A 26,094-nucleotide genomic window follows, 5' to 3' on the forward strand; every position below is an offset into this window, starting at 1 on the left:
AGGTGGTCCATATTTCTACAACCAGGTGGGGTTGTTCATCAAACCCTGGCATGCGGGGTTCAACCCCTCGGAGGAGCTCCCGAATAAGGTTCCTGTGTGGGTTCGTTTACCATATTTTCCTGTGAAATGCTGCCAAGAAGATGTGCTCCGGATGCTTGCCGCTCTTCCTGGGAAGCCTATGGGATCCTCTACGCAAACCCTGGGGAGAAAGGTAATGACCTTTACACGTATCTATATTGAAACTGATCTTAGTAAACCCTTACTAGATGCTATAGATATGTGCGCAGGATCTTATTCTTGGGTTCAATAGCTAGATTATGAGACTTTACCTTTTTGATGCCGGTTGTGTCTTGAGTATGGTCATTTACAGCGTAAGTGCCCTAGATATAATGTCATGCCCAACTTTTGGGCACGAACGGAATTTTTTTTTTTTTTAATATCTAACTAAATATCGACTTGTCTAAAATAATGCGTCTTTGGTTTGGTCTTAACTATCTTTGGTGTAACTCAGGCGACTAAACTCAATTTGGGTGACAAGGTTTACTAAGTTATCAACGAGCTAATATTTCTCCAAAAAGGGTAACCCTAAGCTTCATTAAATAAATAAATTAAAATCTCTAGTATAACGCTAAATCTCAATTTAAACGTTCTAAAATTTATCTTATCTTTCTTATCCTGCTAGGTTTGCTAATTTAAATATCCTCATAATTTAAAACACCTTATATAAATGAAACCCCCATAATTAAAAATTACCTTATAATCTTATACTTAATTTGGCCCTCTTGGCCCTACAAGGAACTTAGTGTTTATACCCCTTTTATTTTAAAAGCTAATCTACCTATATATTCAAAAATCTTCTTATAAAAGAACTCTTCTAATTCATTAATAATTTAAAAAGGAAAAATAACATTACCTAATTCAAAAATCAGATATATGGTTCCGGTTAAATAAGGAAATTTTACCCCTCTTGGAATTAAATCCTCTCTTATAATAGTCCTTCTATAAGGTTTCATCCACATTTGCCCAATGTTTAACGGAAGTATTCGAAACTTAACTTTACATCTAACAATATTAATTCAAATTAAATATCGATACTTATATATATATATATATATATATATATATATATATATATATATATATATATATATTTTCACATACCCATCTAAATGTTTACTCATAACCTTATATTTATGAGTTTATAATGATATATCAACAGGGAGGGGGAAAAAGTGGTGCTGATCTCTCTTTTTGTTTTGTGAGAATAATTCCCTCTTATTTTTTTTTTTTAAAATCATACTTCCCTCCACACCCATCCTTTATTTTAAAAGCTTTGATGTGTTGCCCTAACCCGTAACTAGGGTTAGGGCAAATTTTAAAGCATCCTCTATTATTTTTTTTTCTTTTGGTGCTGTGAGCGTATGCGGGTGAGGAAGGGGCGGCGGCCCTGAAAGGCATCACGCAGGTTGGGCCGAATGCCAAACCCTCACCCCACCCCCCTTTTTTTTTTGCATTTGTTTTGGGTATGTCGAGGCGGAGGTAGGGAGCCGAGCGGTCACATACGACCGGGCGCCGTTTTCAATCCCATGCAGGTGCGGGAGGAAGGGGGAAGGCGGATGGAGGAGGCGGGGGTGCGGGGAGCAGCATAGTGCGGCACCGCCGGCTGCGGACGGCGCCGCCCGTAGGCTGCGGCCCCCGCAGTCTGCGGACGTCGCCGCCCGCAGTCTGTGGGTGCCGCAGGCTGTGGCCGCCGCCGCTTGGGTGCTGCGGCCCCGCTTAACTTAGCGTGATCACTGTTTGTTAAATGCCTTCTGTTTGCTGTGCGTTACATAGGGTTTAAAACCCTCGAAGGTTATAATATATATTTTTTGTTTACTTTGTTTTCTTGGAATAATTTCAACGCGAAAACTTTGTTTCATGTAGGTAAGTTTATATATATATATATATATGAATGTACAGGGATATGACAGTAACAAAAAAAAGAACACTCAGTTCTTTTACTTGGAATATACAGCTTACATCTTCAATAATAAATTATATATATATATATATATATATATATATATATATATATATATATATATATATATATATATATATATATATATATATATATATATATATATATATATATATATATATATATATATATATATATATGAGGCATTTTGTATGTTTTCTTGAGATATAAACAGAATATATTTACAATGTAAAAATCATATATATATATATACATATATATTTATATATATATATATATATATGTGAGGCATATTGTATGGTTTTCCTGAGATATAAACAGAATATATTTACATATATGTTTTTTTTTGTTTGAAAGATCTAGAATAGGAGATTAAATCAGTTTCCTCACTAAGTAATATATATTAGATCTGAAAAAGTCATCATTTCCCTTTTTTTAATAAGCAGATTTTAAAGGGGAAAGAGTAAAATATTCATATACTTGTGTATACCATTTTCATTTGTTAAATATCTTTGAAATGCCTTAAGATCCCTCCTATACTTATTGCAGATTGATTTATGAGAAATAACATATATATATTTTTTTTAAATATACTAAGACTAAATGCTAACCCTTTTTGAAAGAAATAAACTACAAATGATAAGATTTCTTTTTCTGCAACTAATGGAAAATAAATGACTCTCTTTTTTTTTTTTCTCAACTAAATAAATAGCAAAATAGAAGTCTGATTTTAATTAAATATACAGCAGCATACTCACAAAAAAGAAAAAGAGTAACATCTAATCTTTAAATTTCAGTTTACTCAAAATTGCATACATTTCTCTCTTTTCTTTATGCAAGACATTAAAAATCAAGATGCAAACTAACATTTCATTTTCTTTTGCAAAACTACCAAGTAGGGAAAACATGGGTATTCATTGACAAATATAAATACAAAATTGATAAGGGTACAAAATAAATATTAATACAAATGGGATGAAAATCCCAACAATGCTTTTTCTCTACATAATAACTTGAAAATAATACAACTTTTTTTGAAAGAGAATACTACAAATGCTCTCTTTTCTCTTTTTATACAAACTACTACATTTAATCTATCTCCTTTTTTTTTTTTGAAACACCTTTCTGCAACAAAAAATAGCCACATAGCTCTTTATTTCATCTTTTCCCATTCCCATGCAACTTGCAATAAAACACATTTTTGACCACGGGAAGCTCACCTCCCAGCCTAGGCTTACTAGAAGCCACCCCCGAGCTTGGAGAACCAAGCACTAGACAGGATTACAAACATGCAAACACCACAACAAACATAGGAGAACACTTACATTCAAATTTCCCTTCCCAAGCTACACATTCACCACCTTCATGGTGACTCTTCCATGGGTGGAAGTGGACCAAGTACCTATGGGGAGAATGCATGCCAAAACAATACAACATAAGCCACCTCATGGCAATACAAATGCAACCAAAAATACTTCCACAATCCTTATGCCCCCCAAAAGGCTCATGGCCATAATTACTCCCCTTATGACCCCCAAATGCATACACAAGGCTATGCATCAAGGGTCACCAAGGACACCCTTGAGAACACTCTCCATGAGGAGAGCCTCTCACCCATGGCTATCATACTCCTTCCACCCCAAGATCTTCCTACCCTCCCAAGGGTAGGAGATCTTGGACACTCCCAAAAACAACAAGAAACACAAACAAACACATAGAAAAGAAAACTACACATTTTAACTTCGACAAAAAACTTCATAAAACACATTCTTACAAGCAACTCTTCTTTCTTTTACAAAACAACATAACTAACACTTACAACAAAACAAGGGAAGATAAGAAGTAACCAACCTTATTCTGCCAATAGGTTTGCTAAAATTAGTTGGGGATGAGCTACCCAATTCCACACTAACTTTCTCCAAATTCCACCAAAAGTGCTAAACTCCTAATAACTTTTTTCAAAACAAGCATAATCTCCAAGAAAGGAGAGTGGGTGATTACTCACTAAGTTTCCAAATTCTTGCCTAAGAAGGCCTCTCACACACTTCCCAACCCCTTGGGTGAGGTGTGAGTTCCCATTGGTTGCCCTTCCCAAACTCTTACACATTACCAAAAGTGGAAAGGGAAAAGGTGGAAGAAGATGGGGAAGAGAGTTTAACTTCTAAAGGGAAGGTTCTCTATCCTAGGAAGAACTTTCTAAGTTCAATTTTCGTTCATCTTGAAAACACCACTTTTGAAGTGACTACATAGTCACATGGGAGAAGCCACATGTTGCAAAATACCCCTAACCCATAGGTATACCCTTTGGACCTTTGGAAAAGCCTAAAAAACTACCCTAGGAGTCCATTCGACCCTTTGGAAACCCAACTGAAGTTTACCTACGGGTCAAGCTTGAGTTGACCTCTCCCAAGACTCCCTACCCAAGACAAATTTGGGACCACACTCATGTTTTTGAATGGCTTTGGTAGAAACAAAACTCCCTCCAAGAGACAAGTCAAAATCAATGACACTTAATCAGCACATGTGTCAAGTGACACAATAAAAATACAATATAAAAATCACACATGGAATTTGTCTCTTGAAGGATTACACATATACATATAAATTAAATTTTACACTCAAGCATTATACACATCACAAATAAAATACATTACAAGAGGGGTGTTGTCTCTCCAAATAGACAACTCCCGGCTTAACAAACGCACATTGGTCTAGGCTTGGTTCTCCATTAAATTCCATGGTCACATGGATAATTTTCCTGCGCACCTCAATTAACACATTAGTAATTCCAAATTATCACATTTATACATAATCAAATACATCGATTCCATTGCACATCAAACACTCATACATTAGGCAACAATAATTCAATATCTCATTTATTTCAAATTCAATTTCACATGAGCAATTAACTTAAATTCCCAAAATTGAACCACTCATAATTAAGCATCATTTTTCTATCATCAATAAGAAGTCCTGCAAATTTCCAATAATGACATTCACCATCATAATGTAATTCTAATCTAGTAACATATCTAAAGTTTCATAATCATCATGCATAAAATAAAGCATCAACATATGGCAGTGTGATCCAAATCATGGAAATCATATAAGTTCTAAGTCCATAAAGCATAAAATAAAGCATCCATACTAGTCTCAATATGCAAATAACTGAAAATGTCAAACTGAATCGGGGTAGGGCCTCACACCCTCCCTCTCTAGGCATGAACTTCCTCCTGGAGTTCATCAAAAAGGTGGGGGTACTGTGATCTCATAAGTGCTGCATCCTCCCATGAGGCTGTGACCTCATCATAGCAATCCCACTGGACCCTAACCTAGTCCAGCTCTCGCCCTTGAAGGCTCAGCATCCGGCGTGCCAAAATGCGAATGGGCTCCAAAGCTAGCTGCCCGTCCGACTCCACCTGCAAGGCATCCCAATCTAGAATATGAGACTCATCATAGATATACTTCCTCAAAACTGAAACATGAAACACATCGTGGATGCGTGACAGGCTAGGTGGCAATGCTAGACGGTAGGCAACTGGCCCTATCCTCTCAAGGATCTCAAATGGTCCTACAAATCGAGGTGCGAGCTTAGAACCCTTTCCATAACGGATTGGACTCTTATGCGGTCGCACTCTCAAGAAGACTCTGTTTCCAACTGAGTAGCTACGATCAACCCTCTTTGCATCTGCATATTTCTTCTGTCTATCCTGTGCCTCTCTAAGACGCTGCCTAATCAAATCCACCTGCTGCTCCATATCTCGAACTATCTCTGGACCAATAGCAACTCTATCCTCTATGCGGTCCCAACTCAATGGTGTCCTACAAGGCTTGCCATATAATGCCTGATAGGGTGGCATCCCCAAGGACGTGTGATGCCCATTGTTATAGGCAAACTCCACTAAGGGAAGATACTCTTCCCATCTAGTCTGGTGATCCATGACATACATGCGGAGCATATCCTCTAACACCTGATTAACTCTCTCTGTCTGGCCATCCATTTCCGGATGATAGGCTGTACTGAAATTGAGCTTGGTACCCATAGCTGCCTGTAATGCCTTCCAAAAAGAAGAAGTGAAGAGGGAATCCCTGTCGGAAATAATCTTACGTGGAACACCATGAAGTCTGACAATGTCTCACAAAAACACCTGTGCTACTGCTGGTGCTATGAAGGTGGTACGAACTGGTGAAAAGTGAGCTACTTTGGTCAACTTGTCAACCGTCACCAAGATGGCATCATGGCAGCGAGATGACATAGGGAGACCAATGATGAAATCCATAGATATAGTGTCCCACTTCCACTCTGGTATAGCATGAGATTGGAGCAACCCACCTAGATGGCAGTGCTCCGCCTTGACTCTCTGACACTCAAGGCATCGGGCTACCAACTCAGCAATAAGCTGTCGCATACCTGGCCAATGATATAGTTCTCTCAAGTCTGCATGCAACTTCTTGACACCGGGATGCGCTGCATAAGGAGCTCTATGAGCCTCTGTGATAATGAACTCCCACAATCCCCCAGAAGAAGGTACATAGATGCACCCTCTATGGCGTAATAAACCATCGGGCTCTAAGGAATAATCCACATATTTCCCTTCTAAAGTTTCCTGAGATCGAATAGCTTGGCAAACCTCTAAATACCATCTGTCCTCTGGCAATCGCTGCATGATCCGATCTCTCAAATCCGTGCTCATAGACATGGTGAATACCTCATGACGCCTCCTACTCAAAGCATCTGCAACTACATTTTCTTTCCCTTTGATGTAGTGAACGTCAAAATCATACTCACACAAGAATTCCATCCACCTCCTCTGACGTGCATTAAGATTCGGCTGAGTAAATATGTACTAAAGGCTCTGATGGTCTGAGTGCAACTCAAAATGATGACCCAAAAGGAAATGTCTCCATCTCACAAGTGCATGCACTACGGCTGCAAGCTCAAGGTCATGAGTAGGGTAATTAAGCTCGTGAGTCTTGAGTTTCCTAGACTCAAAAGCTATAGCTCTGCCATTCTGCATAAGTACTGCTCCTAAACCATCTAAGGAAGCATCTGTGCAAACCACGAAATCAGCTGACGGATCTGGTACTACAAGGATAGGTGCGGTAGTAAGTGCCTTTTAAAGTTCCTGAAAGGCCTTCTCGCACTTTTCCGTCCACTCAAACTTCTTCCCTTTGCGCTGAAGAGAAGTGATAGGATGAGCAACTCTAGAGAATCCCTCAACAAAACGTCGGTAATAACCTGCTAAGCCCATGAAGCTCCTGACCTCTGTCACACTGGTAGGTGCTGGCCAATCCATAATTGCTCTGATCTTTGATGGGTCTATTGAGATCCCATCATCGGATATAACATGACCAAGGTACTTGATCTCAGTTTTAAAGAAAGTACACTTTGACAAACTGCCATACAACTGATTTTCCCTCAAACACTGCAAAACCTGTCTCAAGTGTTCCTCATGTTCCTCCTCATTTCGTGAATATATCAAAATGTCGTCGAGAAACACAATCACAAATCGGTCAAGGAATGTACGGAATACTCCATTCATGAGGCTCATAAAAACTGCTGGGGCATTCGTAAGACCGAATGGGACCACGGTGAACTCATAGTGGCCATATCTAGTGCGAAATGCGGTCTTGTGGATATCACTTTCCACTATTCTCAACTGATGGTATCCTAACTTTAGATCAATCTTGGAAAATACTTTGGCACCTTGAAGTTGGTCAAACAAATCGTCGATCCTGGGCAATGGATATCGATTCTTGATGGTTACTTTGTTCAACTGATGGTAGTCCATGCATAATCGGAGAGATCCATCCTTCTTCTTCACGAAGATGACTGGTGCACCCCAAGGGGATACACTAGGGCGAATGTGGCCCTTCTCTAGGAGTTCCTCAAGTTGAATCTTGAGCTCATTAAGCTCATTTGTAGTCATTCTATATGGTGCTCTTGAAATTGGTTCGGCTCCTGGAACAAGGTCTATATGAAAATCAATCTCTCTACGGGGCGGCATACCAGGTAACTCTGAAGGAAAAACATCTGCAAATTCTCTAAGGATAGGATGGTCGTCAATAGATGGTTCCTTTTCCTCCTCTTCTTCTCTATCACTAATGGTGATGGCAAATAACTGACATCCCTTTCGTATGCTCCGCTTAAGCTGCATGGCGGAGATCATACAAAGAGACACGGGTCTCTGAATTCCAGTGATCACTATAGGAGAGCCATGATCATCCTCACACTCGATCCTTTTCAGGCGACAATCCATCTTGGCTCTGTGGGCATAAAGCCAATCCATGCCAAGTATAACGCCATATGATCCAAGTGGTGTAACTCTAAGGTCTACTAAGGTAGTGATATTACCAATCTGAAGCTGGCATCCCTTAACCTCTGATTCCATTGACACTCTAGCCCCTGAAGCTAATTCCACTTCCCAACTGACCTCCTGCCTAATTGCCACTAGCCCGCAACGCCCCACAACCAATGGAGATATAAAAGAATCAGTAGCTCCTAAATCAAATAGTATAGATACACTACTACCTCTGATCATACCTGCTACCTCAATAACCGTGGCCTGATGCTCTGCCTGGCGGTTGTCAACCGCTCCGAAGACTCTGTGGGACTTGCCCATGTCCCCAACTGCCGGCTCTGATGCTGCCATCCTCTGATTCCCTACCATCTGACCCTGAGGACACTCTCTCGCTAAGTGTCCATGGCTCCACATGTGAAGCAAGGGCCTTGTGCCTGAAACTGTACTCCCTGTGGTCTGGAGAAAGACTGTCCCCCTATCCTACTAGAACCACTGTACCCACCTCTAGAGGACTACTGAGTCCTAGCCAGAGGTGTGTAAGGAGCCTGAGATTTCTGATCTCGCCTCTGACCCTGTGACTGCCACTGCTTGGGCTTTGTGCCCTGCTGATTCTGCGAAGGCTTTTGCCTCTGGTTTTGCTGTGACTGTTGCGGAGGAGGGGGTTTGGAGAACCCCGATGAGTGCCTGTTGTTACCTTTCCAATGGGGTTTCTGGAACCCATAAGTCTGTGGTGAAGGGTTACGGTTCTGAAACCGATCCTTCGAGTCATGTGGTCTGGCCTGAATCTCCTCGGCTATCAAAGCCTTCTCCACAGCAACCCGGAGGCTCCCTGGGGCGGCCATTCTCACTGGTCCTACTATGCCGGAATTCAATCCTCTGATAAATCGGTTGATGAGAAGCTTTTCATCTTTCAGGTAGTCTACATAAGGTAAGAGTTCAAAGAACTTGTTCTCGTACTGTGTCACTGTAAGACCCTTCTGCTGGAGGTCATGAAACTCATCCACCCTACGCTGTCTGAAATGCTCTGATAGATACCTCTCCCTGAATCTCTCTGTGAAAATCTCCCAAGTGAGGGTCTCTATCTCTAAGCCACACTTATATTCTTCCTGTCTCCACCATGTGGAGGCTATTCCTCGCAATAGGTGAACCGCTGCACGTGCTTTTAGATTGCTCTCATAAGAGCGCAATGCAAAACACCTATCCAGGCTTAAAAGCCATGCCTCTGCCTCTACCCCATCGGTAGATCCCCCAAATGATGGTGGCTGAAGACGCATAACCTCTCTGATTAGATCCCCTGGATCTCTACGTGCCCTCTCAATATACACTGGTGCTACGGCTGGAGGTGGTGCTGGTAGGTGAATGGGTTCGGGCTCATGCACAGCCTGACTCTCTATGGGATTAGGAGGTGGACTCCTACTCCGTTCTTGTTCTACTATTCTATGACTTCCTGAGTTCTGGTTCTCAACATTGTGGTCTACTGCTGGAAGCCTATCCTGTACTAGTCCAATCAGGTTCTGAAGAGCTACCAAGATGTCTCAGTTTGGGTCAACTAATTGCTCAGGAGGAGCTACTGGGTTCACTTCCTGAACCGATTCCTCCCTAATGACCTCTTCGCGTGCCATGCGTGCACACCTAGGGCCTCTACCACGTTTGCGAGCTTGTCGCGTAGTTGGAGGCATCCTTTTTAAGAAAATAAAATAAAACGAAATAAATAACTATTTTAGGAGAAAATATTTTAGCTAGTTTAAAAATAAAATTGAATACAATTTAATTAATTAAATAATTATAGCGAAACGTAATGGAGTAAGGTTCCCTAGTGTTGGCAACCTTGCTCTGATACCAAAATGTCATGCCCAACTTTTGGGCACGAACGGAAATTTTTTTTTTTTTAATATCTAACTAAATATCGACTTGTCTAAAATAATGCGTCTTTGGTTTGGTCTTAACTATCTTTGGTGTAACTCAGGCAACTAAACTCAATTTGGGTGACAAGGTTTACTAAGTTATCAACGAGCTAATATTTCTCCAAAAAGGGTAACCCTAAGCTTCATTAAATAAATAAATTAAAATCTCTAGTATAACGCTAAATCTCAATTTAAATGTTCTAAAATTTATCTTATCTTTCTTATCCTGCTAGGTTTGCTAATTTAAATATCCTCGTAATTTAAAACACCTTATATAAATGAAACCCCCATAATTAAAAATTACCTTATAATCTTATACTTAATTTGGCCCTCTTGGCCCTACAAGGAACTTAGTGTTTATACCCCTTTTATTTTAAAAGCTAATCTACCTATATATTCAAAAATCTTCTTATAAAAGAACTCTTCTAATTCATTAATAATTTAAAAAGGAAAAATAACATTACCTAATTCAAAAATCAGATATATGGTTCCGGTTAAATAAGGAAATTTTACCCCTCTTGGAATTAAATCCTCTCTTATAATAGTCCTTCTATAAGGTTTCATCCACATTTGCCCAATGTTTAACGGAAGTATTCGAAACTTAACTTTACATCTAACAATATTAATTCAAATTAAATATCGATACTTATATATATATATATATATATATATATATATATATATATATATTTTCACATACCCATCTAAATGTTTACTTATAACCTTATATTTATGAGTTTATAATGATATATCAACAGGGAGGGGGAAAAAGTGGTGCTGATCTCTCTTTTTGTTTTGTGAGAATAATTCCCTCTTATTTTTTTTTTTTAAATCATACTTCCCTCCACACCCATCCTTTATTTTAAAAGCTTTGATGTGTTGCCCTAACCCGTAACTAGGGTTAGGGCAAATTTTAAAGCATCCTCTATTATTTTTTTTCTTTTGGTGCTATGAGTGTATGCGGGTGAGGAAGGGGCGGCGGCCCTGAAAGGCATCGCGCAGGTTGGGCCGAATGCCAAACCCTCACCCCACCCCCCTTTTTTTTTTTGCGTTTGTTTTGGGTATGTTGAGGCGGAGGTAGGGAGCCGAGCGGTCACATACGACCGGGCGCCGTTTTCAATCCCACGCAGGTGCGGGAGGAAGGGGGAAGGTGGATGGAGGAGGCGGGGGTGCGGGGAGCACCGCAGCGCGGCACCGCCGGCTGCGGACGGCGCCGCCCGCAGGCTGCGGCCCCCGCAGTCTGCGGACGTCACCGCCCGCAGTCTGCGGGTGCTGCGGCCCCGCTTAACTTAGCGTGATCACTGTTTGTTAAATGCCTTCTGTTTGTTGTGCGTTACATAGGGTTTAAAACCCTCGAAGGTTATAATATATTTTTTTTGTTTACTTTGTTTTCTTGGAATATTTTCAACGCGAAAAATTTGTTTCATGTAGGTAAGTTTATATATATATATATATATATGTATGTACAGGGATATGGCAGTAACAAAAAAAAGAACACTCAGTTCTTTTACTTGGAATATACAGCTTACATCTTCAATAATAAATTATATATATATATATATATATATTTTTATATTTATATATATATATATATATATTTTTTTATATTTATATATATATATATATATATGAGGCATTTTGTATGTTTTCTTGAGATATAAACAGAATATATTTACAATGTAAAAATCATATATATATATATATATATATATATATATATATATATATATATATATATATATATATATATATATATATATATATATATATATATATATATATATATATATATATATATATATATATATATATATATATATCTGTGTGTGTGTGTGTGTGTGTGTGTGTGTGTGTGTGAGGCATATTGTATGGTTTTCCTGAGATATAAACAGAATATATTTACATATATGTTTTTTTTTTGTTTGAAAGATCTAGAATAGGAGATTAAATCAGTTTCCTCACTAAGTAATATATATTAGATCTGAAAAAGTCATCATTTCCCTTTTTTTAATAAGCAGATTTTAAAGGGGAAAGAGTAAAATATTCATATACTTGTGTATACCATTTTCATTTGTTAAATATCTTTGAAATGCCTTAAGATCCCTCCTATACTTATTGCAGATTGATTTATGAGAAAGAACATATATATATTTTTTTTAAATATACTAAGACTAAATGCTAACCCTTTTTGAAAGAAATAAACTACAAATGATAAGATTTCTTTTTCTGCAACTAATGGAAAATAAATGACTCTTTTTTTTTTTTCTCAACTAAATAAACAGCAAAATAGAAGTCTGATTTTAATTAAATATACAGCAGCATACTCACAAAAAAGAAAAAGAGTAACATCTTATCTTTAAATTTCAGTTTACTCAAAACTGTATACATTTCTCTCTTTTCTTTATGCAAGACATTAAAAATCAAGATGCAAACTAACATTTCATTTTCTTTTGCAAAACTACCAAGTAGGGAAAACATGGGTATTCATTGACAAATATAAATACAAAATTGATAAGGGTACAAAATAAATATTAATACAAATGGGATGAAAATCCCAACAATGCTTTTTCTCTACATAATAACTTGAAAATAATACAACTTTTTTTGAAAGAGAATACTACAAATGCTCTCTTTTCTCTTTTTATACAAACTACTACATTTAATCTATCTCCTTTTTTTTTTTGAAACACCTTTCTGCAACAAAAAACAGCCACATAGCTCTTTATTTCATCTTTTCCCATTCCCATGCAACCTGCAATAAAACACATTTTTGACCATGGGAAGCTCACCTCCCAGCCTAGGCTTACTAGAAGCCACCCCCGAGCTTGGAGAACCAAGCACTAGACGGGATTACAAACATGCAAACACCACAACAAACATAGGAAAACACTTACATTCAAATTTCCCTTCCCAAGCTACACATTCACCACCTTCATGGTGACTCTTCCATGGGTGGAAGTGGACCAAGTCCCTATGGGGAGAATGCATGCCAAAACAATACAACATAAGCCACCTCATGGCAATACAAATGCAACCAAAAATACTTCCACAATCCTTATGCCCCCCAAAAGGCTCATGGCCATAATTACTCCCCTTATGACCCCCAAATGCATACACAAGGCTATGCATCAAGGGTCACCAAGGACACCCTTGAGAACACTCTCCATGAGGAGAGCCTCTCACCCATGGCTGTCATACTCCTTCCACCCCAAGATCTTCCTACCCTCCCAAGGGTAGGAGATCTTGGACACTCCCAAAAACAACAAGAAACACAAACAAACACATAGAAAAGAAAACTACACATTTTAACTTCAACAAAAAACTTCATAAAACACATTCTTACAAGCAACTCTTCTTTCTTTTACAAAACAACATAACTAACACTTACAACAAAGCAAGGGAAGATAAGAAGTAACCAACCTTATACTGCCAATAGGTTTGCTAAAATTAGTTGGGGATGAGCTGCCCAATTCCACACTAACTTTCTCCAAATTCCACCAAAAGTGCTAAACTCCTAATAACTTTTTTCAAAACAAGCATAATCTCCAAGAAAGGAGAGTGGGTGATTACTCACTAAGTTTCCAAATTCTTTCCTAAGAAGGCCTCTCACACACTTCCCAACCCCTTGGGTGAGCTGTGAGTTCCCATTGGTTGCCCTTCCCAAACTCTTACACATTACCAAAAGTGGAAAGGGAAAAGGTGGAAGAAGATGGGGAAGAGAGTTTAACTTCTAAAGGGAAGGTTCTCTATCCTAGGAAGAACTTTCTAAGTTCAATTTTCGTTCATCTTGAAAACACCACTTTTGAAGTGACTACATAGTCACATGGGAGAAGCCACATGTTGCAAAATACCCCTAACCCATAGGTATACCCTTTGGACCTTTGGAAAAGCCTAAAAAACTACCCTAGGAGTCCATTAGACCCTTTGGAAACCCAACTGAAGTTTACCTACGGGTCAAGCTTGAGTTGACCTCTCCCAAGACTCCCTACCCAAGACAAATTTGGGACCACACTCATGTTTTTGAATTGCTTTGGTAGAAACAAAACTCCCTCCAAGAGACAAGTCAAAATCAATGACACTTAATCAGCACATGTGTCAAGTGACACAATAAAAATACAATATAAAAATCACACATGGAATTTGTCTCTTGAAGGATTACACATATACATATAAATTAAATTTTACACTCAAGCATTATACACATCACAAATAAAATACATTACAAGGGGGGTGTTGTCTCTCCAAATAGACAACTCCCGGCTTAACAAACGCACATTGGTCTAGGCTTGGTTCTCCATTAAATTCCATGGTCACATGGATAATTTTCCTGTGCACCTCAATTAACACATTAGTAATTCCAAATTATCACATTTATACATAATCAAATACATGGATTCCATTGCACATCAAACACTCATACATTAGGCAACAATAATTCAATATCTCATTTATTTCAAATTCAATTTCACATAAGCAATTAACTTAAACCCCCAAAATTGAACCACTCATAATTAAGCATCATTTTTCTATCATCAATAAGAAGTCCTGCAAATTTCCAATAATGACATTCACCATCATAATGTAATTCTAATCTAGTAACATATCTAAAGTTTCATAATCACCATGCATTAAATAAAGCATCAACATATGGCAGTGTGATCCAAATCATGGAAATCATATAAGTTCTAAGTCCATAAAGCATAAAATAAAGCATCCATACTAGTCTCAATATGCAAATAACTGAAAATGTCAAACTGAATTGGGGTAGGGCCTCACATATAAACCAGTGGTGGGCCAACCTTAGCAGTCGGAACCAAGCCAAGATAGCGTTGATAAAGATAAAGTTGCTATGTCTGTCGAGGCTGGGGGTACTGATGGTTTTGTCCCAGTTAAGACAAAGAATAGGAACTGAGGTCAAAAGAGGCCTTTTGCAAGAGAGACAAGAGGAGGACACCTTCAATAGATTTGAAGCCTTGGATGAGCTTTGCCATCAGGAAGTTAATTTGGGGCTAACCCCTTTGGATCAAGGTGCGTCAGGGGGGGCTCCGAAAAGAGTAATGGAGAATCCTATCGAGGCCCTGCTAGTGGTTGGAAGCCAACAGATGGAGATGGATCAACCAATAGGGGTTTAGTTGGGACTCACACTTGGGTCGAAGGTGAATTTGGTTGAGGGGGAGGGCTCTCTGATAGCTTTGAAATTGGAATCGACTGGGGTCAAAAGCAATAAGTCTTTAGCTCATCTGGGTTTGCATCAGAAAGATATTAAGAAAAGTGCATCCGAGAAGGGCTCAAAGGTGGGCAGAAAGAAGGATTTGGACAAGATTAAATTGATGGGGGAGAATTTGGTTGAGTCAGGGTTGGTAAAGACTTTGGATTCTCACTTTTCCAATCCTCCAAAATGATTGTGCTTTCATGGAATGTGAGGGGCTTGAACAGTGGCCCTAGACAAAAATTTGTTCGGGATTTGATTAGGAATCATTCGCCTGATGTCATATTTTTGCAAGAAACTAAACTTACTGTGGAGAGTATGATGGCCCTGGTGCCGAAGCTGTGGGCTCGAGGAGAGTGTCAGTGTGTTGGGGCAGCTGGTTCCTCTAGAGGGGTGGCCTGTCTTTGGAACCCCTTAAGGTTTCTCCCTATTTGGTGGGTTGCCTCCCGATCATATTTATCTGGGGTGCTCTTTAGTCTTGAGACTGGGGAATTCATTTTGTTTTCTAACATCTATGCACCCACTAATCTTTAGGGTAAGCAAAACTTATGGTCTCATATTTCTTGTATGCGAAGGTTGGCCCCTTTTCATCCTTGGATTATGGCAAGAGACTTCAATGCCATCCTTGAGCTGAGTGAAAAGAAAGGGGGGGTGATGCGGTTGGAACCTTCTTCTTTCCTTTTTCAAGATAATATTGCCTTGTTGCAGCTTATTGACATTAATCCTGGTAATAGTTTGTTCACCTGAAACAATAGGAGGGTGGGAGAGTATTAGATTGCAGTGAGGTTGGATCGTTTCTTGGTTTTGAGTTTTTGGATTGGTGGGGGGTGGTCCACCATCTCGGAGATTCTTGACTGGAGAGGGTCCGATCACAAGCCCATCAAGTTGGTTTCTTCTTCGGCTCGGGTTGCTCACTCACCTTCATTCAATTTTCAACTTATGTGGCTTCGAGATCCTACTGTGTAGGGGAAAAAGCGAGACTAGGTTAATCATGCCCTAATCCTACCTTTTGACACACATTACGGAATACGAAAGAGCCTAGAGATATCGCACAATTGGCTACTTATTTTTGTGAAAGAGAGAGCCATGGGATATCTATTAGGATTTCTATTCCCTTGTTGAAATTGTAAGATCAAGTAATGCAAGTTCAAACCCTAATCTCAAAATGCAAGTATGAACTAATAACAAGATTGCAGAATTGAGATTAAACAATTAACAACTGTAAGTACAAGGATGAAATAAGAATGCAGATATGTACCCGGAGTCAAAATCGGACTGAAAATGTTCGGGACGGGGGCGCGGGCGCCACTATCCTGAAAACTGCACCGGAAACCACTGTTCTGCACTCTGCCAGCGCCCCTATCCTGGCAGGACCAGGGCGCCCAGCGCCCCTGTCCCGGTCTTCTGCTCTGCAATTTCACACAGAGTGTTGTCCCAACTTTCTCTCTCCGGATCTGTATCCCGCGGCGTCGTCCGAATCTCGAAACCTGCAATAATATCTAAAAAGGGGGAGGGACAGCTATATAGGGTTTTGCCTTAGTCAAACCCCCGCTTCAGTGATTTCCACCTCCACGAATAGCCAAGTTGTTTTGTAAAATGTATTGTGTGTGCAGACCTAGTGTGTGTGCAAGGTCCAAAATGCAAGAAAGCAAACTAGAGCAACCTAGAAAGTAAACCCTAATTGCTTGTAAATGATAATGTAAATGCTCTAAATCAAGATGCAATGTGATCTAAAGCATGAATAAATGATGTACCAAAGCTTATGCAAAGACATGAAAACAATACGAAATCATACCCAACACTCAAGGGAGGAGTACAAGCCAATCTTCAGTCGGTAATCTCCTATTGTTCTTCAATGTCTTCCAAGCCCTAAGTGGATGAATGAATTTGATAGATGCTTGATAGAATGATGTTGAATGTTGTTGAAGTCCTCAAAGATCTTCTCTTTCGCTGCATATGAAGTTCCTGGAAACAAAAATCCCCCCCTTTCAAATGAAGAAAGAGAGCTCTTATGTATGAAACCCTAGGTCTTAATTCCAACTTTAGGCCGACCTAGAGATTGAATATCCCGCCAATTTCTTGGGGTTAAGCTTTATTTTATGATTGGATCACGCTCCTAAAATTTCGGGAAAAATGTCCGGGACCACGTGCACCAGGCGCCACGGTCCCGGCAACTTTTCACCAAATTTTCAGGGCCGTCGGATATGATGATTTTAGAGAGAATCCCGAAGTTACAGGTGATTTCGAGATGCTTTGACCCCGAAACCAAGCCCCCAAGTTCGTAATAGGACTTAATTAGGGTTTTTGATTAAGTGATGTATTGGAGGAATAAAATGCGAAGGGTGCGCTTTAGTGAAAGGGCCCAACTTTATAATGTAGAGAATGATGAAATAGGAACCTTAGACCTAATTAATTTGATTAATTAAGTGCTTAAGGAGAAATGCAATGCAGAATGTAAAATGCACTAAGGCGGGTGCTAAACTAGGTGTGAAATTGTACCACCCTAGCAAGTGCGTACAATTTACGACGCTACATTTAGTCCCCACTTTAGTGGTCATATGAGTACTACGTGCATATGCAAGCTAAACTACAGAAAAGTAAACATCATTTGAAAAAAGGATATATCCATAAGTTGTCGGACGAAGCCCCGAGCAGTATCTGCAGTACACAGTTAGGAACCGCACCCTACAAAACAAACGTTAGATCACAAAATCACCTAATGCTTACTAGGGAAAGTAATGAAATCTATGAGTAGCTATATGGCCCCCCTGTTTCGACTTGCTTATTAGGGAGGTGAAACAGGGTAGCATGTTTACTTGCAACAAATTGTGTAAGAGAGTATTGATGAGGGGTGTTCACTAAATAGGCTTCATCAGAGCACTTTTTGGAACATCCTGAGAGTAGGGGAAGGAAAGTACGATTCCAACGCAACAAACGGCTCAAAAATCACATCTCCCAAACTCAAGTTATGATAAGATGAATGAGAGAGGAAAAATTAGGGTTTCACAAAGTAAGAATAAATGAACGAGAGTATATACCTCGAAAGTGACACTTGTATTCGTCACTTTGTCGATTTAGAATACTTATTTAGTGCAGTGGAGCCCACCTAGCCATCACCATGCCTTCACGACGACCGGAGCGTCCCACAAGGATCGAGATCCTGCGCCAGGCCGTGATCGACGACGAGCCACTGGACGAGGTGAGTTGACTGAACGTTTGACTTTTGATTTTTCGCATGTTTGACTTTTCCGTGATCGTATGCGGGCCTCGAAGGCTGACCGGGGCCCACCCAGGGCGCCATTGTCCCCCCAGGGCAACAGGGCGCCATGGTCCCTGCAGGGCGCCATGGTCCCTGACAGGGCACCATGGTCCCCAATCAGGGCCTGGCGAGAGGTTCTGGGGCTAGCATACGATGTGCGATGGTTTGCATTTGCGATTTTGATGATCGAGTACTGATTATCATCATGTTTTCGTGTTGCAGGGTCTCCCGTACATGAGAGAGCACATAGCGGGACATATTCTTCGCACTTTGCGAGATCAGATTCCATGGCTGACTCAGTCAGAGAGAGACACACTATTGATTGTAGGATTGTGGTACGTGATTTTGATGCCGGCCATTCGATTTCATCCTGCGATGCTGATGGCCTTGATGGAGCGATGGGATCCTGACACATGCACCTTTCACCTTCCAGTAGGAGAGCTGACGGTCACACTCGAGGATGTGTACCGTATATTTCATCTTCCTATCAGAGGAGCGACAGTTACATACGCGACCGATCGGTCAGCGGAGGATCATCAGAGAGAGCAGGTGTATTGCATAGGGAGAGTCATGCCGAGCGAGACGAGAGGTCGCATCATGGTCAGCTGGCTCTTACATCCTACAGGGGAGGTACCACTTCTTAGACGCCTTATGATAGCCATCATAGCACTAGCCATCTGCCCTAATGGGCGAGGGACACATATGCATAAGGGCCTCACATGGTGTATCAGAGCAATGGAGAGACACGGGAGAGTGTATGCCTGGGGTCGGAGTATGCTTGCGCATCTCTATCACGACCTTGGGGAGTATGTATTCGGATAGGGTTGTAGTTTGATGACATGCACACTTCTACAGGTGTGGATTTTAGAGCACTTCAAATGCACCAGGCCCGTCGGCTTTCCACTGAGTACAGCGAGCGAGCGACCTAGGGTGTTCGCTTATCCACTTACCAGAGAGTGGAGATTTGGCGATTTGTTGTATTGGAGAGTGATTATTGACAGACTGACATCCGAGGTGATAGTGTGGAGACCTTACCTACTGATGCACAAATGGGATGGTATGGAGAGACAGTTAGCATGTCTACAGAGGAACTGCCTACTGCGAGGACGATATGCACACATCATAGTCCCTTTCTACTTTGACCGAGTACAGAGGCAGTTCGGACTAGAGCAGTGTGTTCCAGCCGATGTGCCCATCTATACTTGACACTCACGGGTCCTTCCCAGACCTGGAGCAGTAGCGAGACCGACGGTAGATGATATTGAGACGACAGATTTAGAGGGATCTGATCAGGATGTAGTCACTGACTATTCTACAGAGCCTGGAGCACAGCGTAGATATGTTTCATGGTTCATGAGATCATATCCAGGTCCTATCCTTCCACCAGATCATCCGACAGGTTATCCAGGCCCATGGAGAGATGGAGACCGAGACGAGGACGAGGGATCTAGGTCAGAGGAGCCAGAGGAGGGAGAGGATCATGAGGAGGCGGAAGATCCTGATCCACCTACAGGCGATCAGCCCAGTGATGAGGAGGAGGAGGATGAGGATGCAGATAGAGAGGAGGACGAGGAGGATGCAGGTGATGATGCAGATGAGGACGAGGACGAGGAGGATGATGAGGAGGAGGATAGAGATGATGAGGAGGAGTCGGATGCAGCTCCCCACCATTCAGGAGACGATACCATAGCTCTGGATCCACCCCCTATTCTCCAACAGGGGGAACAGGAGGTGATACAGAGACCTGTCACCAGTACCGTCCAGCCTACACCCATTGTGGATAGAGTATATGAGCGAGGGGAGCCTAGCGGTTCTCAGTCACAAATACTACCATATCATGATCCCTACTGGCGCGAGGGAGATCCAGGTATAGTAGGTTTATATTGATTGATTAATGTTTTGATGATAAAGAATGGTACTAACAAAAATCTGTTCTACTGCCACAGCTAATGTGCAAGAATGGCGTTCCTTGATTCAGCAGGCAATGACAGACATTTCCATGATAGCACAGATCCCTAGTTCCTCACAGATTGCCTATAGGCCTCAGGGGAACGCGGGTCAGCATGAAGATTTGTTTTTCCCATTCCGAGTACAGGTAGATATATGGAGGGAGAGAGAGAGAGTCCTATCAGAAGACCTCCAGCAGGTGCGGCAGAGAGAGAGAGTCCTATCAGAGGACCTCCAGCAGGCGCAGCAGAGAGAGAGAGTCCTATCAGAGGACCTCTAGCAGGTGCGGTGAGATCTAGTAGCGGCCCAGACCGAGGCTACCACCTATCGTGCGATCCTTATGGATAGGGATCGTAGGAGTTCCTCTCAGAGTCACTCACGATCTGTATCGCGCTACACACCCATGGGTCCACCTCCATGGCCAGATCAGGAGGGAGCATCCAGTCGACACTCTCCAGCCACTAGCCCTAGGGATAGGAGATGATTGTATGATGTAGGAGAGGTCACATTTTGGATATACAGTGACCTATGTTTGTATACGATTCACACATATATATGTATATATACATGCTTCTCTTTTGTCTCAAATGTGTTATCTTTAATGCCTAAAACAATGTATATTTTGTTTTGATTAAATCTAATACATTTGGTAAATGTACATGTATGTTCAGAATTTAATTTCCATGTGATTGATTTCTCAATGCTCCATGATTAAATTGATACATGTGTGACTTAATTAAAATATTTAATCAAGTACGACATTGATGATAAGGAAGGAATATGCATTAAGTCTAAGAATCATATAACTAATGTGATTTAATTTTGAACTTAAACACAACATGATACGATTCTACTTAACACATAAAGACATTGTATAATATGCTAGCATAATGAAAAATGTAAATCTTTTACAATTTACATAAATGAATTCAAGACAAACTATAAAGTAAGAAGATATGCTTGTCAGGAATGAAGCAATATAGATTAACATAACATTTAATTCTATTTTGCTTTAATTAAGAAATACTAACATATTATCCAATGTTGAAGAATTGAAAAAGAAGATAGATGAAAAATGAAGAATTAAACATAATATCTACGCAAGTGCATAGCATTAATAGGTTCTTTAAGAGGCGTACCGTCTACATCCGCTATTTTGTAAGCACCTGATCCACAATCCTCAATAACGATATATGGTCCAAGCCAATTAGGACTAAATTTTCCCTTTTCTGCAGGTAAGGCATTCACATTGCGCTGATTCTCATAAAGGACTAAGTCACCTACTGAGAAGGAACGTTGAATAACCTTGTCATTATAGCTTCGTTGTAGAGTTTTGTGATACGCTTGAATATGCTCAAGAGCGTTTATGCGCTATTCGTCAAGCATCTCAAGCTGTTGAAGTCGTTGTTCCCTATAAGAGTCATCATCTACTATACCTTTGAGAGAAACCCTAAGTGATGGAATTTCTAACTCTAAGGGCATAATAGCATCAGCACCATAAACAAGATTATAAGGAGTAGTTCCTGTAGCAATTCGTACACTCATTCGGTAGGCCCAAAGAGCATAGATCAGCTGATTACTCCAATCCTTACCATGCTTATTCACGGTTTTACGAAGAATTTGTTCAATTATCTTATTGGATGATTCGGCTTGGCCATTTGATTGAGGATAATATGGTGTAGAAAATCGATGTTTGATATGATACTTCTCGAGGAATTTCTTCACATCCTTGTTTTTAAACGATGTCCCATTATCTGAGATAATAGTGGAAGGTATCCCAAATCGAGAAATGATGTTTTCTAGAAGAAATTGACAAATCACTTCAGCAGTAGTAGAGCGAAGAGGAATAGCTTCTACCCACTTCGTAAAGTAATCTGTTGCAGTTATAATGAAGGTGTGTCCTTGAGATGAAGGAGGAGAAATTTTTCCAATAAGATCCAAACCCCATGCGGAGAAAGGCCAAGAAGCTACTTGAGAACGAAGTTCTTGGGCAAGAGCATGAATCAGATTATTGTGTTGTTGACATTGATGACATTTTTTAACAAATGAAAAGGAATCCTTCTACATAGTTTGCCAATAGTATCCCATACGAAGCAACCTATGAACCAGGGATTTGCCCCCAAAATGCCCCCCACAGGCACCTGAATGTGCCTCTTCAAGAGCAATAGGGATTTCCAACTTGTTAAGACAACGGAGGAGAAGACCATCATAATCCCTTCGATAAAGGACATTAGAAAGGATGATATATCTAGCAGACAGCTTGCGGATTCTAACCCTAGTGTTCCTATTAGCGGAATCAGGAAAGGTACCATCGGTCAAATATCTTACGATATGCGAGAACCATTCATCTGAGTCTACAAAGTCACAACATGTTATCAAGCTAGAATCATCCTCAATAGCTAGAGAAATAAGATTGTGAATAACGAAATTAAGATCGACCATAGGGTCCTCTAAAGATACTAGAGAAGCCACACATGCCATTGCATCCGCATGTCGATTATCTTTTCGAGGAACGGGTTCCATGGTATAAGAATCGAAATTTTGTAATAAAGAGACAGCAAGGTCTTTATATTGTGATAGTTTGTCTTGTTTTGCTTGATACACTCCTGTTACTTGTCTTATAATTAATTGCGAATCTCCATAGATATGTATGTGTTTTATATTCAGAGCCAAGGCTGCTTTTATTCCCGCTATAAGAGCCTCATACTCAGCAATGTTATTGGTACACAGGAAATTTAGACAATAGGATAAAGGAATAGGTTTCTTTGTAGGAGAAATCAGAACAACCCCTGCCCTCGATCCCGTATGACACTTAGAGCCATCAAAGTACAACTCCCAAGTTTCATCTTTCTCTATAGAAAGAATGAAGTCGTCAGGAAAGGATTCAGGGTTAGGGAAGGAGAAAGGTGAAGGGGCCTCAACTAAGTGATCGGTCAATGCTTGTCCTTTAATTGCTCTTTGTGAAACAAATTTAAGGTCAAATTCAGTTAACATCATAACCCACTTAGCTAGACGTCTTGATAAATCAGTTTTAGAGAAAAGATGCTTCAAAGGATCAAACTTGACCACGACATGGACTTCTGAATTTAAAAGATAATGTCTCAATTTCTGAGTCGCAAATACCAAGGCCAAGCATTGTCTTTCTATCGCAGAATATCGGGTCTCATAATCGAGTAAGGTACGACTTATGTAATAAACCGGACATTCCTTACCATCTTTATCATGTTGTGCCAACAATGCTGTGAGAGCATGAGAGGAAGCAGCTGTATATAGAAGGAAGGGTTTAGAAGGTTCAGCAGGTTGAAGAATAGGAGGACTAGCCAAATAGACTTTTAAATCTTCAAATGCTTGCTGACAATCCTCATTCCATTGAAAAGTGATATCCTTTTTAAGAAGTTGAGTAAAAGGAAAGGTACGATCCGCAAGCTGAGACACGAACCTACGAATAGCTTGAATCTTTCCTTGTAAGCTTTTAAGTTGAGACACATTTCTAGGAGGTGGCATGTTGACAATAGCATCTATTTTCTTAGTATCCACCTCAATCCCACGATGCGAAACTATGAATCCTAATAGTTTTCCACTATCCACACCAAAAACACATTTTCGGGGATTCAAGCGCATGTGATATTTACGAATTCTTTCAAAAATTTGTCGGAGGATTTTAACATGATCCATGCGAAGAAAAGATTTGGCCAAAATATCATCAACATAATCCTCTAAAATCTTATGCATATAATCATGAAAGATAAGGGTCATCGCTCGTTGATAAGTTGCACCGGTGTTTTTAAGTCCAAAAGGCATCATTATCCAACAAAACGTACCCCAAGGAGTGGTGAAAGCAGTTTTGAATTGATCTTGAGGGTTAATAAAAATTTGATTGTAACCTGAAAAACCATCCATGAAGGATAACAAGGCATGTCCTGCCGTAGAATCAACTATCATGTCAATGTTTGGAAGAGGGAAATCATCTTTCAAGGAAGCTTTATTCAAATCTCGAAAGTCAGTACACATTCTTATTTTGTTGTCTGGTTTAGCCACAGTGACAATATTTGAAATCCATGGGGAATAGTCAATAGGGCGGATAAATCCAGCCTCCAATAATTTTTCAATCTCAGCCTTAACAAGTAGAGCCACCTTAGGATTCATTTTTCGAATCTTTTGTTTCACGGGCTTAGCATCAGGAACTAAGACAATATTATGAGTAACGATCTTAGGATCTATACTAGGCATGTCAGAATATGCCCAAGCAAAGATCTCAGGGAATTCATGCAATAGTTCTTCATATTGTTTTTGTTCTTCTTCATCCAAACATTTCCCAATTTTAATGACTTTCTCTTTATTGCAAGGATCCATCTTAACATCAGTGGTGTCACTTATGAGAAGATTACTTTGTTGAGGAGTATCCTTTAACTGAGGGAATTCTTTCACAATCTTATCGTTATCAATCTCTTTTCCAAAATAGGCTTCGGTGTTCAAACAATAAGGGAGTCCCCTATTGTGATGATAACGAGGAAGAGTGTCATAGGCTCCCAAGAACTCAGCTAAAGCATCATCGGTAGGGAAGATATCCAAAGCATAATCACCCAAAGAATCCTCGTCAATATACTCAGGGTGTTGTATTGATAGAGATGTAGAAATAGCATTAACACTAATGCATGGTCTTTTAGAAGCTTTAGTACGTCTGCAGGGATTATAGCCAAGTCCAAAGGCAAAATTGTGAAAATTAGTCTCTAGAGGAACTCTTATCCCTTGTTCATTAGCACCACAACCTTTTCCATGATACCCATGCTTAGCGAAAATGCGAAAACCACGACCATAACGATCAGCCATTTCAAGAAGAGAAGGTGGTTTTTCATAAGACAAAGAATCAAACTCTTCATAATTATAGATGTGAGGAGAAGAAGTTTGAGAAGCGGCCACAAAATTATTACTCATAGATTCAGGTAAGGTTCATTGATTTTTAGCTTCTTCTTTCTTTTCAACTTTATAATTTTCAGCTTCTTCCTTCTTTCCAACTTTAATTTCTCTAGAAGGAACCTTATATTCACCTACAAAGGTAGGGTTAAAATCAAGAGATCCCCAATCATCTTCTGCGAGAACCTTCTCAGGATCAAAATCCTTTTCATGTGTATTTTCAAGTCGAGAAGGATCTTCTCCAGGAGTTCCAGACTCATCCGAAGGATTTTGATCATCGGAGAGCGAAGACTCATCGATAGGTTTCTTGTTTAAAGAGTCATCACTAGACGAGGACGGCTTAGAAGAATCTCCTTTGGAATTAGATGTTTGTAGACAAGCTTGAAAATTAGTATCACCCATCAACGTGTATGTCTTATTTTTATAAATGAATTTAACTTGTCTATGCAATGTAGAGGGGACAGCTTGCATGCTGTGAATCCAAGGCCTCCCTAATAACAAGTTATATGTTAAATTTCCAGGCATAACATGGATAGGAGTAGGCAAAGTAACAGGTCCCACTGTGAGAGGTAAGG

The sequence above is a fragment of the Cryptomeria japonica genome, chromosome 10 (genome assembly GCF_030272615.1).
Source record: "Cryptomeria japonica chromosome 10, Sugi_1.0, whole genome shotgun sequence".
Lineage (NCBI taxonomy): Eukaryota > Viridiplantae > Streptophyta > Pinopsida > Cupressales > Cupressaceae > Cryptomeria > Cryptomeria japonica.